Source organism: Mandrillus leucophaeus, unplaced genomic scaffold (genome assembly GCF_000951045.1).
Source record: "Mandrillus leucophaeus isolate KB7577 unplaced genomic scaffold, Mleu.le_1.0 Scaffold3, whole genome shotgun sequence".
In the NCBI taxonomy this organism is placed as follows: Eukaryota; Metazoa; Chordata; class Mammalia; order Primates; family Cercopithecidae; genus Mandrillus; species Mandrillus leucophaeus.
The window spans coordinates 2,135,450-2,151,755 of NW_012103142.1; positions in this window are offsets into that span (position 1 = coordinate 2,135,450).

A 16,306-nucleotide genomic window follows, 5' to 3' on the forward strand; every position below is an offset into this window, starting at 1 on the left:
TAGTCCAGAGCCTGCCTGCATGGGCTGGACTGAAAATGAGGTGGAGCTCCCCGCTGGTCCCCTGCGTTTGATCTCATCACTGTTTCCCCTGACTCCTGGCACAGAGCCTGGCACATTGGTTCTCTAGAACTATATGCAGAAGGTAGTGAGTTAGAATTTAACCTAGCCTCTCATGTCGCAGAGAGCAGGGCTCCAGACTTCCTAAATCATGCTTATTACCTCTCATTCTAGCATATGGCTTGGGCAAGTTACTTAACCTCTGAATCTCAGTATCTCATTTGCCAGTGGGGATAGTCAGAGTCCCCATCTTGAAGGTCTGTGGTGAGGATTTGTCATAAACATGGCTAACAGCAATTAAGCATTTCCTCTATGTCATACACAGGTTCTAAGCATTTTATGCTCATGAACTCACTAAACTCTCACACACCAATCCCACCAGGGAGGGACTGTTATCCCCATTCTACAAATGGTAGAACTGAGGCACAGAGAGATTACTTGGTAGCTTACCCAAGGCCTGAGATCTTCAGGGTTAGCCAGACCACTGCTCACAACATGGAATACTGCCTGTTATGCTTAACAGAGTGCTGGACACATCATGAGTGCACAACAAACAAGTTGCTTGAGGGGTTCTCAGACTGCCTGATTTGCCAAGCCAGGAATATAGGAGCCAGGAGAGAAGGGACCAGAGTAGACACAGACAGGGGCCCCAAGCTAGGGGAAGTCACCAGGTCCATGTGCAACAAGCCAACGTGTAGGTTTCAGAAAAGTGTAAGTCTGGGCCTGCTCAGGGTGACCACGTTTGGGACCCATGATATTTTGTCAAAAAATTTTCCTACCAAATCATGGTACCTCAAAGACAATCTGAGCTATGAGGTTTGAATGCTGACCTATGGGAACTCCTGGGACTGTGCCATGGCTTACGGTGGAGGATCGTGCTGTATGCAGTGTTGCTATTCCAGGCAATCAACAAACCAAGGATCAGAATGAATCAACATACATTAAGACTCTGGCCCAAGCAGTCCTCTGCATCCACCTGAGGAGCCAGAAGGGAGACTGAGACCCACAGAAGAATGATTTCATACTCCAGTACTGTGACATCACGACCCAGGCTCTGACATAGGAAGGGAACCAGCTGAAACGTGGGTTGGGGAAGCCTCTGGTCGGAACAGAAATATCTTCAGTAACTGCTGCTGGTGATAGGAGGGGAAATGGAATTTTGTTTAAATATTATGTTGTTTTGAAAAGTCTGACTAATGTGAAAGTCCCTATTTAAAAAGGAGTTGACTCTACATTGAAATTGGTTGGTGTTTCCACACCCACATGTTGACTAAGGCCTTGAAAAACAAACTTCCTGGTAGATCCTGATGCAAATCACCTGGGAGCAAATGCTTCAAGGTACAATCTGTGAGCTGTGAGCAGACAGGCCCAGCCAAGAAAAATCCTGGGGCTGTGCTTATGAAAAGGCAAACAGATCCCAAAAGAAGGCCCAAACCCTAACTGGCTTTGGGCACCAGCCCTCCAGGAAAGAACACACAGATTGGAAGGAGGCCCTAGCACACATCTCTGGGACCCCAGTGAGCCCCCATTTCAGAGCCCCTCTCAGAAACACAGAGAATGGGGGAAGAGGGAGGGCCACATGGAGCCTTCTCTTACTGAGCATAAATGTGTGTCATTCACTGAATCTTTAGCACATCCCCATGAAGCATGTGCATATTACTATCACAATGTCCATTTTCCTGATGTAGAAATAGGCTTAGGGAGTTTTAAGCAGTGTGACCTATGTCCTAGTTTGCCCCAAAGAGTTTTGATTTATGCTGTTGTCTCAGCATAACTGGTAATAGCCTTTCCCTTCATTCTCATAAGGGCCCCGTTTGGACATTCTAAGTTAAGTGACTTGCCCAAATTCACCCCACTAGTGAGTGGCAGAATTGGAATTCAAATCCTGGTTTTCCTCTGCTCAGAAAGCAGACCCCAGGGCAATTTCTCCTCATTCACAATAACAAAGGTGGTTCAGGGGCATGATTTCCAAAGTCTCAGCAGCCCTTTGGGAGCTGGGTGCCTGCTCTCCTCCTCTCTTTCACTGAGGGCCTCTCCAAGCCTGTCTGATTGTCTCTCTGTGCAGGAAGGAGCCTACTGGTGGCGTCAGTGCTCAGCAGACAAACCACACATGTTCACCAGCACCCCACCTTGCTATGTTTGTTTTGTCTGCTGAGCCACGTTTCTACCAGCCCCTCCACAATAAAAATGCAAGATAGGGCTTCCCCATTTGGGCCACCAGCCCAGCTCCCGAGCCCTAACCTAGGCCAGCACCACTTCACCTGACTGAGAAGACCCCTTTCCTTGGAAGACTGCCCTGGGGCCGGTCCTCAGCTGTCCGGACTTCCATGGCCTCTGTTTCTCTAACACTTGCCTTGAGACCCAGTGAGGATTTGTCTGTGTCCCAAGTTCCTCTACAACTGTTTATTTTTCAGGACCACAGAACTGATCCAATCCAAGCTCATTTTTCTGGTGAAGAAACTCAGGTCCAGAGACATCAAATGACTTGCCCAAGAGCACACAGCTGAAAGTTGAAGGCAAAAGACCAGGTCTCCTGACTCTGAGGCTAGTTTCAAGCTGTGTTAGTTCCCACTTTGGCCTGAGACCACTTAGTACGGGGAGACCTCCAGTAATACACCTGGAGAAGGCCTTTACGTGATGATGCTTGGATGCCAGAGACCAAGATTTGTCTGCGTGAAACGTCCCTCAGCCCAATTGCTAATATCTCAGGATCAGTAGCAGGGCCTTCATTCAACCACCCACTGAATCCACACGCCTACCTCCCTGCCAGGTGGTTATGCACAAACACCTCCAAGTAAAATAAATCACTTCTCCTGAGATGGCCCTCTGTCTTCAGACAACTGGCTGCTAGAGATCCCTTCTGATTATTGAGTGGGAGATGCTTTTCTTTCACCCAGTCCAGGGCAAGTCTGGGGCCCCTTCTTCACACCCTTCAAGTTGAAGATTCATAACTACCGCTCTTTTGATTGTTCCTCACGTGATGTTGTCTTGCAATATGCATTTGGAGTGCAGACTAGATGGTCAGACCTGAGACTGAAGCCTACCTCTGCCTTTTATCTGCTGTGTGGCTTTGGGCAAATGACTTAACCTCTCTGAACTTCAGTTTACTCATCAGAAATATGATGAGATCATGCTTAGTGTTTACTTCATTGGGTTTTGTGAGGATCACAAAATGATGAGATTATCTACATTACTGGCTAGCTCCAGGATCTAGCACAGTAAGCACTTATAAAGGGAAATAATTAATATTCTTACTTTTTAAAATATATAGACAGCCTCTGTCACCCAGGCTGGAGTGCAGTGGTGTGATCATGGCTCACTGCAGCCTCACCTTCTCAGGTTCAACAAAGCAGAGGCTCTCACCTCAGCTTCCTGAGTAGATGGGACCACAGGCATATGCCACCATGCCTGGCTAATATTGTTTTTTTGTGGAGATGGGTCTCCCTGTATTGCCCAGGCTGATCTCAAACTCCTGGGCTCAAGTGATCCTCCCTTCTTAGCCTCTGAAGTGCTGGGATTACAGGTGTGAGCCATCACACCAGGCCAATATTCTCCCTTTTCCTCAACTTCATACTGTATTTCTCTAAATGCAGCACCGAAGTTTTTGTTTCTCTGGAAGCCATATCACATGACCAACTTTTATCATGAACTAAAACTTGTGTCCCTTTTTCACATACACAACTGCTAACACATTTCACCCCTAACGTGTCCTCTCACAATTTTGTTTTGCTTCATTCTCCCCCTCAAGCTTGCAGCTCCCTGAACTCTTTTCATCCTTTTAGAGGCTGCCTATCTTTCTGGCCCATCAAGACTCTCTTCTGGATTGGAGATCTGGAGACCAGGGGAAGACGATAACCATGTGAAAACCACAAAGACTTAGCCGTGTGAGGCTCCTGCCTGCATCTTTCTGCTTTCCCCCCTTGTGGGTCCTTAAAAGCCTGCCCAGCTGCGCAATGAGGTGACCCCTTCGAGCCTGCCTGGCTGGGTTGACGTTCCGCAAGCAATTGTCTGCAGAGGAGCTCTTATGCTCCTTTTGAAGTTCAGTGGAGTGAAGTGTAATCTAAGTGAGCTGGAACACATTTCGATAAAACAGCTTCTATGGCCAGGGCCTCCTTTAGGCAAAGTCATCAACATGGGAATCGGAGTCGGGCTCAGCTGAGCTTTCCAGTCTGAGTTCCCTAGGCCTTCCACTGGCTTTTGATCACAGGACATTAGGATTTTGGTGCTCAGAGTGATAGCTCAGTGTAACCCCCTTATACACAGATGAGGAAACTGAGGCCCAGGGAGGGGAAGTAACTTGCCTGAGGTCACATAGCCGGTGAGGTGCAGAACCAGTGCTGGGACACTTGTCCACGCTGGCTAGACCCTCCCTGTGCTATACAGAATGGCAGGTGGACAGGGAGGAAAAAGATAAAAAGGACAATGCAAACATGGAAGGGTCAAGTTTCCTCCCTGGAGGACGCCTGGCAGGCCTTGGTGTCCACACACAGGCCAGGCTGGCTGAGGAGGGGAGGATAACAGCATAAGTCTGATGAGTCCTCACAACTTTTTCAAAGCATGTTTGCATTTTTGTTCTCTACTGAGTCCCATAACACCAGGAGGAACTCATCAGGGCTGGTGTCTTGCTGATGGGGCGTCTACCAGAAAGGTGAATTGACCTGCCTAAGGTCTCAAAGAGCAGGTGGGATGATTCCATGGGAGTGTTTTGCCCTGGAAAATGGCTTTAAAATCACTTGGGTAATATATGGGAAGTAACAGAATCAATTTTGTAAGGTTGTTGTGAGGATTAAATAAGTGCTTAGAATTGTGGTTCAGTAAGGCTGGCTTCTGTCATCACCATCATCACCACCATCACTATCACCACTATCATTACCACCACCACCACCACCACAACCACCCCACCATCACCACCACCACCACCACCATCACCATCACAACCACCATCACTACTACCACTATCATTACCACCACCACCATCCAACCATCAACATCACCAACACCATCACCACCATCACAACCACCACCACCACCACCACCACCATTATCATCACCATCACCACCACCACCATCACCACCACCACCATCACCACCACCACCATCACCACCACAACCACCCCCCATCACCACCACAACCATCATCATCACAACCACCATCACTACTACCACTATCATTACCACCACCATCACCATCACCATCACCACTACCCAACCATCAACATCACCATCACCATCACCATCATCACAACCACCACCACCATTATCATCACCATCACCATGACCACCATCACCACCACCACCATCATCACAACCACGCCACCATCACCACCACCACCATCACCACCACAACCACCATCACTACTACCACCACTACCACCATCACCACCACCACCATCCAACCATCAACATCACCAACACCATCACCACCATCACAACCACCACCACAACCATCACAACCACCACCACTACGACCATCACCACCACCATCACCACCACTACCACCACCATTATCATCACTATCACCACCACCACCATCACCAACACATCACAACCACCACCACCATCACACCACCACCACCATCACAACCATCATCACCATCACAACCATTACCATCACCATCACCAGGACAGCTATTGTTCTTACCCACCCTCAGGACTGATCCAGCCAGCAAGGCTTACCCTTCCTCCCTTCCCCTGGGAGAAAGGAAAGTTGCTCTAGCAAAAGGTGGCCTCATTACTGAACTTCTTGCCCAGACTTTTAATCCACTGATCAGAGGACCTTAAGAGTACCCTATGGAAACTCTGGATCCATGGTGGCTCCCCATAGTAGGGGAGGTCAGGCTGACATCCTGAGGTGCCCAGCCTGTGTTCTGGCTCTCTAGATACCCCTCTGAGCTTCCAGAGCCCCTAAGAAAGGGAAGCCATCCTGTCTTACATGTTGCCCCATCCTTGTTCTCCAGGGAGGCTTCTCAAGAGTAGAGGGCTGGAGAAGGGCTTTCCCTACTCCTGAATGCCAGCAGGTCCCCCAGAACAAGACACACAGCCAGTCCCCCACCACCTGAGGAGTGAATGGGGGCAGGAAGGCAGTGGGGACATGATCTTTCTCTTCAGCGTGGGAATCTCTGTGTGCTGCTCTCTGGCAGCAGATGGTTCTTCCTAACTATGTCTGACTCAGGCTGATGTTAGAATGAGTTGGCCTTCCTAGGAATTGATGGGGTGAAGAGAGACAGGGCCTGCTGGAGGCCCCACGGGACCCTTTCCATAGATAGAAGCAGAACCTTCACAGTTCATCTTTTTGTGTGTTCTGTATTTGAATTATTCTTAGCTTCATTCTAGTATCTTAGCTTTTTGAGGACAAAATTCAAGGACATTTTCTCTCTGCGAAAATCTTCATGGCAATGATCAGCTGACTTTTCATTATGTATGCATAAATGGATGGATCAGTTTTGAGCTGGTCCCTCGCTTTGCTGCATCCTAGCATCTCTCCCTCCACCCCTCTATCCTCAAGTGAGCACCATGTTTCAGACCTCATGCGGATCAGCAAAGGTACAGACACAGAAGACAGAATCCCTTCCTCAAGGAACTCTCTCACAGTAAACATTACACCTCGGACCATGTGGTGGGTGCCACCAGAGGATGGTACAGGTGTGTGGAGGGAGCAAGAGGAGCGGGACCTGGTCTGAGAAGGTTATAGTCAGGGAAGGCTTCCTGGAGCAGGGGATGTCTGAGCAGAATCCTGCTGCAGGGCTCTGAGCCGGCAGGTATGGGGGGTAGGGATTTGGAAGGATATTAAAGGCATCCCAGGCCACAGGGTCACCTAAGCCAAGATGCAGAGTCACCAAAGAACAGACAAGCCCGGGCCACTAGGGGATGAACAAACGGAACATGGGGTGTGAAGGGGTAGAGACAGTGTTGGGTGGAGATGGGAGCAAGGCTTCATGTGACAGCTCATCCTGACGGCAGCAGCATCCTTAGTGGAGGCTCATGTTTGTTCAGTCTCTCAATCAAAGGAGCAGCCTGGTAGAGGTGGGCGGGGGGTGGCGGTCTTTCAAGCCTAGGGCTGAATCCAGGCTCTGTCTCTTGGGAGCTGTATGACGTGGACAAGGCACTTAACCTCTCTGAGCGTTGGCCTCCTCTTCTGAAAACACAGGGATAATGGTCCCTCCCTTGGAGAGTTACTTGGAGAATTCACAAAAGCCCCCAGCACAGTGTCTAAAACTTAGGAGGGGCTCCATAGAGGCCAGTTAGTCATTCCTTCCGTTATTCATTTTGGTTCTCCCTGCTGCTTGTGTCAGACTCTACAGTCAGGTAAGGAAGCAAAAAAACTCATTATGTTAATTAGGACATAGGTTTGGCTGCTGTGACAAAGGCCAAAGTAGCATTGGCGCCAACGAGACAGCAGGTTATTATTCTCTCACACAGCAGCTTGAGTTTGAGCAACAGGCTGGATATGGTAGCTCCACAAGTTTGGGCACCACGGTTCCTTCTCTGTAGGTGCTCTGCCACCTTAACACCCAGCTTCTATCTCAGGGCCTAAGATGGCTGCCCCAGTTCCTGCCATTGCCTTCACATTGCAGCCAGTGGGAAGGAGAGACAGGAAGCAGAGGGCTTAATCTTCCCATTAAAGGCCTGACCTGGCATTTGTACACGTCAACCACAGTGTTCCAAGTCACATGCGATTGGCCAGAACTTGGTGACATGGCTGTAGCTGGCTGCAAAGGAGGTTGGGAAATGTATCTCTAACTCAGTGATGCTCAACTGAGGAGACTGTTTTTTTTGTTTTTTTTTTTTTGAGACAGAGTCTCACTCTGTTGCCCAGGCTGGAGTGCAGTGGTGCAATCTCCACTCACTGCAACCTCTGCCTCCCAGTTTCAAGAGATTTTTCTGCCTCAGCCTCCCGAGTAACTGGGACTACAGGCATGCGCCACCATGTCCAGCTAATTTTGTGTTTTTAGTAGAGATGGAGTTTCACCATGTTGGCCAGGCTGGTCTCGAACTCCTGGACTCAAGTGATCCACCCCCACCCGTCTTGGCCTCTCATAATGCCTGGATTACAGGTGTGAGCCACGTGCCTGGCCTGAGGCATTTTTTGGTCACAACTGGGAGAGTGGTTGGTGGTAGGTAGAGCCCAGGGATGCTGCTAAACATTCTACAATGCACAGGACAGCCCCCCACAAGAAAGAATTATCCAGCCCAAGATATTAAGAGTGCCGAGGCTGAGGAACCCTACTCTAACTGGGCAGCCAGAACTTCTATTACAAAATGAAGGAGAGAAATGGTACAGGGGATAACCAGCAATTTCTGCCATAGTTACATACACTAATGGTTACATGATTGAAGAGGATTAAAATGATGTATTTTCCCAGGGGTATCTCTCTCCAGCAGGGATAAAAGCTTTAAGTCAATGGAGCTTCATGGACTATCAAGAATTAGCCTGCAAGACAGCGAGGATTGCGGGTGGCCAGTCCTGAAATCTCACCCCGTGGGTGGGCCCACCAGAGCCACTAGGGAGGCCAGAACCCACAAAGCCTCCCAGGGAGACAGTGCTCCCCAGGCAGGGTTCAAAGCCTGGCCTTGCAGCAGTTCACCTTCCAAAAGGTTCTCCTTGCAATAACTTGGGACTTTTTGAAACACATTTCTGATTGGTTCTGTTTTCCAAGGAGGTGAAATCTGGGCTGGCCACAAAGGAGGGTGAGAGATAAGGGGTCCTTAATTTTCAGGAAAAATACAACAGTAAAATTTTGGGGGTGCTCACTTGGCAACAGTAAATTACTTGTCTTAAATCTCTGCATGAGAAACGCCAACCCAGAGGAGTAAGGATTTTAATATATTTTGTAAAACTATCCCTATTCAGCTTGACTTTCTCAATATCTATGGTTATTGGGCACCTACAACATTTCAGAAACTGTCCTTAGCACTTTATAGATGTTACCTCCTTCAGCCTCTCTATTAACCCCACAAAAAAGCTGTAACTGTTATTGCCCTTATACAAAGAATCAGAGAAATGAAGCAATATGCCCGAGGCCACACAGCTAGTAAGATGCAATGAGACAAGTTTTGGCCTCAGGAATGTCTGGCCCTAAAGCTCATTTTCTTCCCACAACCACCTCTTTATCTGCCAGGATGGCCACAGGGGATCTAACCTATTGTTAAATGTCTACCCATCCTGGGAAGGAGGTTCACCCTATCTCCGTTAAGTAAACAAACCTCAGTCTCAGTCGGTGGATAAATGCTGCAAAGAATGAAGTCACTCATCCTATAATTGCCAGCTGGGAAACCTGAGCACAGAGTGGTCAAGTGGCTTGTTCAAAGCCACACAGCAAGTGAGAAAGTAACTCAAAAGCCCTGTCCCTCAGCTCTAACAAATAAACAAACAGCTATGGTGCCAGTCTCTACCACCCTGCAGGTCTTGCCAGGAAAGCTGAGCTGTTCATCTGGGGAAGAGGTCCATGAGGGAAGAGACGCTAGATTTTCACAGCGGTGGGACTTCTAGGGGCTGCACAGAGGAAACCAGCCAGGAAGAATGGTTGTTTTTGTCAGCGGGAAGTAAATAGCAGTGACTCAAAGACACACGTGCTCTGGATCCATTGAGCAGCCAGGGCCCATTTTTAGATAGATGCTCTTTTGAGCCATAACCACACCCAGTGCCACAAGCCGGCATTTGTCAACAGGAAGCCCATCCCTGTGATGCATCTTCTCTCCCTCCTGCTCTCTGCCAGGGGTGATTGCTGGGGGCCAGTGGGAACCAGAAACAAGGGGCTAAGCCACCAGACTGAAGGAGCCAAGCCCAGGGAATGACCTTCATGCCTCTGAGGAAGGCAGTTGTGTCCAGCAGCCAGACCTCAGATTTTCCCAGGCCAGGTCTACCACGAAGGGGCCTGAAATAGCTCTGAGGTTCTATGCCCATGAGGCAAGGAGGGCAGGGGCAGGGACTGTGGGCAGTGGGAATGAGCACAGTGCCACTTTGTTGGGGAGGTGAGAAGCTCTGCCTCCACCAGACTGTGGCACCTGCCAGAGACATAGCTGAGCAGAGATGCTGGCCCATAGTTGGGCTCAGCTGAAAAAGAAAGTCATTTGTCAGGCTATGAAAAATGGTACCATGAACCTGAAACTAATCTCAAGAAAAACAATCAGACAATCCGAGCAGAGGGACGTTCTCAACTAACAGCCTGGACTCAAAAAGTCAGTGTCATAGCAGCATTATTCACAGTAGTCAAAAAGTAGAAACAACCCAAAGGTCTATCAACAGATGTATGGATAAACATAAAATAATATTCCACTGTATGGATATGCATAGAGTGTAATATTATTCAGCCACAAAAAAGAATAAAGTTCTGATTCATGTTACAACATGAATGAACCTTGAAAACATTATGCTACGTGAAAAAGCAAGTCGCTAAAGGCCACATATTGTATGATTCCATTTATATGAAATGTTCAGAATATGCAAATCCATAGAAACAAGTAGGTAAGTGGTTGCTATGGGCTTGGGGAATGGAAAGTGACTGATAATGGGCATGGGGTTTCTTTTGAGCATAAAAACTTTCTGAAATTATTTAGTGGTGATAGTTCCACAACTTTGTGAATATGTTTTTTAAAAACCACTGAATTATACACTTTAGAGGAAGGAATTTTATGGAATGTGGATTATATCTCAATTTAAAAAATTTTTAAAGACATTACAACTAAATACAATGTGTAGTCCTTAATTGGACTCTATACTGAAAAAGAAAAAAAAAAAGGCTATAAAGAATATTATTGAGGCTGGGTGCAGTGGCTCACACCTGTAATCCCAGCACTTTGGGAGGCCGAGGCAGATGGATCACTTGAAGTCAGGTGTTTGAGACCAGCTTGGCCAACATGGTGAAGCCCTGTTTCTACTAAAAATACCAAAAAAGTAGCCAGGCGTAGTAGTGCGCACCTGTAGTCCCAGCTATTTGGGAGGCTGAGGCAGGAGAATTGCTTGAACTCCGGAGGTGGAGGTTGCAGTGAGCCGAGATCATGCCAGTGCACTCCAGCCTGGGCAACAGAGTTAGATTCGAGACAGTTAGAGACATTTGAAAATAAACAGTGTATTAGATGATAGGATCAGTGATGATAGTGCTCAGGTCATATAGGGCAGTGTCTCTGTTCTTGGTAGATATATACTGAAATATTTAGAGTGAAATGTCATGATGTCTGCCACATACTCTCAAATGGTTCAGCATTTACAGCTATGACAAGGTTAAATAACTTGCCCAAGTTATTTAGCAAAATAATAACCAATTTCTTAACTTTGTCCTTTCTCATAACTGAGAAACTGTTATTATTTTGTGCCGTGCTGTAGAGGCCGGGTGCAGAGGCTCAAGCTTGTAATGCCAGTACTTTGGGAGGCCGAGGCGGGTGGATCACGAGGTCAGGAGTTCCAGACCAACCTGGCCAGCATGGTGAAACCCTGTCTCTACTAAAAATACAAAAATTAGCCGAGCGTGATGGCATGTGCCTGTAATCCCAGCTACTCGGGAGGCTGAGGTAGAGAATTGCTTGAACACGGGAGGCAGAGGTCGTAGTGAGCCGAGATCACACCACTGCATTCCAGCCTGGGCGACAGAGTGAGACTCAGTTAAAAAAAAAAAAAAGGGGGGGGCATGGGCTGTAAAGCCAGACTGCCTGGAAAAACATGCATCTCTACCCCTTACCAGCTGTGTGACCTAGGGCAAATTACTTAACCTCTCTGTGCCCCATTCTTCTCCCTTCAAAGATAGGGATGATGATGATGATGATAACAATAGCAGTATCTGCTTCCTGGTGTTACGTGAGTTAAAATGTAAAGCCCTTTGGGCAAGGCCTGGCACACTGAAAGTGATCTAAATGTGTTTAGGGAAAACATCTGAAACCAGGCCGATCTCTAGCAGAGACCAGAACTTCATGCTTCTTCCTCCCTAGAGAGATCATGGAATCTCATAGGATACCAGGATAGAGACCACTTCCAAAAGGACCAAACTACTGGAGGAAGAATGATAGGCAAACAGGTTAGAGAAAGGGAAAACCAGCCACAAGGGGCAGGACCTCAGAAATCAAGTCTAGTGGGGCGGGGAGAGAGCAGATGTTGCATAGGTAGAGGCTGACAATGGGGTGCCCTAAACCGAAGGAAGGGAGACAGGCTTAGGAGCTCCCATGTTCTAGCTCAGGAAATTGGGCCCCAGAGAGGGGAGTAATAGGATCTGGGGCTCACAACTCATTGTGGCAGAGCTGGGGAAGTACTGGCAAGACTCCTGGTCCCATGCTGTACCCTGACAGGAATCCTCAGGATGTGGCTTCTGTTGCTATAGAAATTAAAAACACCTGGATACTTAAATGATGGGCATTATTAAAATGTTCTTTGAGGGATTACCACTGCTTTCAGTACTTTATCTCTTTCCCACACCATCTCTTGCCCCATAAATGGAAAGCCGTTATTGAAAGGAGACATATTACCTACTATTTATTGTTTCTTACAAGGCTGAGTGCCATGCTAGGAAATTTACAAAAACCAGTCAGATAGGTTCTATTCCTATTCCCATTTTGCAGATTAGAAAAAATAAGACTTAAAAAGAATAAGGAGTTTGACCAAGGCTACAGCTAGTAACAGGACAAGATTTATACTAGGTCCTTCTGGCTGCAGAGGTTGTACAGTTTATGCTGTACCAGTGGTTTCCAGAGTGGGTGCTTGTGACCCAGAAGCTGAGTGGGAAGTAACATTAGAATGTCTATTTTTTATTTATCCCTTTTAAATCCCCATGTTTTAAAAAAATTTTTATTTTTTTTTTTTAGAGGTAGGGTCTCACTATATTGCCCAGGCTGGAGTATAGCAGCTATTCACAGGTGCAATCATAGCCCACTGTAGCCCTGAACTCCTGGGCTCAAGCAGTCCTCCTGCCTCAGCCTCCCGAGTTGCTGGGATTACAAGTGTGTGCCATCCTGCCTGACTAAATCCCTATTTTTTATGTAGGTCTTATAATGTACCCAAAACATTAGCCCACTAGTTCATGTGTATGCAGACTCTACAGGGTGGCCACACAACAGCCCACCCCAGTCCCACTTTCCTTGTTGCCTAACATTTACCCAGACTCCTTTGTGGCCAGTGAAGCCATGTGACCAACATAGCCAATGAGACATCAGGGCACATTCATCATGGGACAGACATTTTGCTTTCTAGGAAGGGGACAAGTGTCAGAGCATGACTGGCTGGCACTGCTGCCACCCCCATTTTCCTGCTGAAAAGGCAGGTGCAATATTAACATGTGATTTTGAAGGGACAGACTTAAGAACAGAAGTCCACACACTAAGGATGGAGGAACTTCAGAAAGCTGGAGAGAGAGAGAGCCCAGTCCTTAATGATATCCTTGATCTGATGAAACGACCTCAGACGATCCTCTCCTTGATCTCTTTTTAGGTACCAGTAAAGGTCCTCAGAAATCTAACGATTACTGCCTGGGCTTTCAGTTGTTTGCAGTTTCATGCATCCGGACTGACTAATAGGAAGGAGTCTATAAATGTGCATCTCTTAGGGATGTATGCCCAGATTTTTTTACTGGGATGGAGTCATGTGATAGGGCTCACAAAACTATGAACTCTACCATTTTCTGCTGTGCTCTGGGGTATCGGGGGCTGACGAATAGGCCCGAAATGATGAACTCTGTCTCAATCTCTGGAATGTTGGGGGAGTGACAGGGGGATTGGAAGTGTGGGTTTGTAAACTGGCTCTCAGAAGAATCCAATCTGTGCAAACTGCTAAGTGCTTGGAATTCTCTTATTTTCCCCCAATAGTTTTGCTCGGCTATAGAAACTCACAGAAGAAAGTGTCCCCTATGTCAATTCTCATTCTCCAGAACTCTCAGCAGGTTTAAGGGACCCAGAAAGGTGCTTTCCTGGGATAGCCCTTATGACCCGAGTCCAGCAGGTAGAAACTATGACAGCTGAGAACTATGAGGAGAGGGCCCTTTGCATTCCATGCAGGTGAGTAGAAGGGGAACAGAGGACTGTGTGTCACCAGAAACAAGGTCCCTGCCTCTGGAGAGATTAAACTGGGCTGCAAACGACAGAACAATCATATTGCAGTAGCTTAAACTAGATAGAAGTTTACTCCTCTGTCATGTAAAAGAAGTCTGAGTGTAAAGAATCTGGACTGATATGATGGCTTTCTGGTCATCTGAGACTCTGCCCCATCTATATTTCTGCTGTACCATCCTAGCGGCTTTTATCTTCAAAGTATTGTCCAAGACAGTTGCTGAGCTCCAGCTCCTACATCTGAATTCTAGGCAATGAGGAAAGGTAAAAAGGGTCCATCCTTTCTACCCCTTTAAGAAGTTTTCCTGAGGTCTCTGCTTACATATTACTGACAGCAAGTAAGTCTGGGAATTTTTCTTTTGCCTGGGTACAATGCTGCCTTGAATATAATTAAGGTTCTGTTGCTAAGGAAGAAGTGGATTTGGAGTGGCAACTAGCACCTTCTGCCCTGGTCTCCAAAAGCAAGAGGCATCTCGGGTCAGAAGAGAGAAGATGGGACCAGAAATCAAAGGACATGCTCTAAGCTTGCTGATGAGTCTGTGTCTTTGAGTGGGTCTCAGAACCTCACTGAGCCTCAGCCTCAAACAGAGTGCTATGGGAGAGTCAAACGAAACGATGCTGTGGAAGGGCTTCCTAAACCATTAAGCACTTTTCCCATGTAACGAATTACTGTTTTTGCTACTGCTCTCGTGAATAGTAAGAGTAGCTGGCTGTGCTCTGCAGGGAGAAAGGCAGAGGAGCCTGGAGGAAGGAGGAGGATGGCATTTACTGGGACGTAAAAAAAGGGAGGAGATGCTGCTGCTTTAGCTGTGCATGAGGAACACCTCTGCAACAGGGGTCTATTCCCCCAGCGCCACACGCCCACGTCATGTAAACACCTACAGTCTGGCAAAGGCCTGTGCTGCCTGCTTCAGTCCTCAGGGCCCCAGACAGGCAGGCAAACAAACCCAACACTGTGGGGGAAGCCCAAACACCCTGGGGAGAGGGGAAAGGCTCCAGGAGCAGAAACCAAGGCCTGGGTCCCCACAGGGCCAAAATAACCTGCTGATTGAGTCAATCAGAAAACACGTTGGTCAAGCCAGTGGGAGAGAAACTGAAACCCCAGCCAGATCTATTATTTAGCAGTTTGCCACCAAGCAAAACTAAAAATTATCCCCTGCCCCCGACCCCAACCACGGGGTTGTTTGGTGTCAGGCCTCACCTTGGGTCAGCCCAGGCCAAGTCAATGTTTCAGACTGGCTTTCTCCACAGCATCCAGGAGGGTGTCTGGGAGGCAGACTCCTGACGTCAGGGGAAGGGGCAACTTCTCCTCTAGGCCTCCAGGCCCCATGTCCTTGACAGCAGCACCTCCAAGGGGCTGCAAACAGCCCATTTCTGAATGAAGGTAGTGAGAGGGATCAGTGAGAGCCCAGGGGTGCATTTGAAGACCTTTTATGACACAGTCCACCAACAAATATGCTGAATGCCTACTCCCTGTCTGCAAGCCCAGGGTGATGGTAGGTTTCTGTTCCAGGGACTGTGAGCTTGGGATCAGGGCCTCTTTTGATGCCAGTGTACCCCATTTCCCCTATGCCCCCCAGTGTGAGCTGTAGAAAGTCTGCTGTTTGGAGTCCAAAAACTAATTGGTTACAGCTCATGGAGTCCTGAGGAGGGGGGAGTATGAATTACAAGCAGTGTAGAGAATAAGTCTTGTTTCACAGTCCCTTTGGCTTGGCACAGGTTAAGTGTATATAAATCAGGGTTCTGTAGCTTTACTTTCTAGTTTGCCATTCCCTTCACTCAAGACTCAAACCAGAACTTAAAAAAAAGAAAATGTTTTCTGGAAGTAAACACGTACAGAAAAGAACACACATTAGTGTAAAGCAGCTGGAGAATTTCCCCAAAGTGCACATACCCAGGTCACAGCATCTAAATCAGGAAGCAGAACGTTGCCAATGCCAGAAGCCCCTTAGTGCCCCTTTCCAATAATTATTCCCCAAGGGTAACCCTGTCCTGACCTCTAGCACCATAGATTAGTTTTGTCTGTTTTTGAACTTTGTATAAATGGAAGCATACAGGATGCCTTTTGTGTCTGGCTTCTTTCACTCAACATTAAGATTCACTCAGCTTGTTGTGTATGGTTGTCATTTACTCTCACAACCACATAACACTCCAGAAGGCACTTCATCCATTCTGCTATAGATGGATGTCTGGGCTGTTTCCATTTGGGAGCTACCACAAAAGT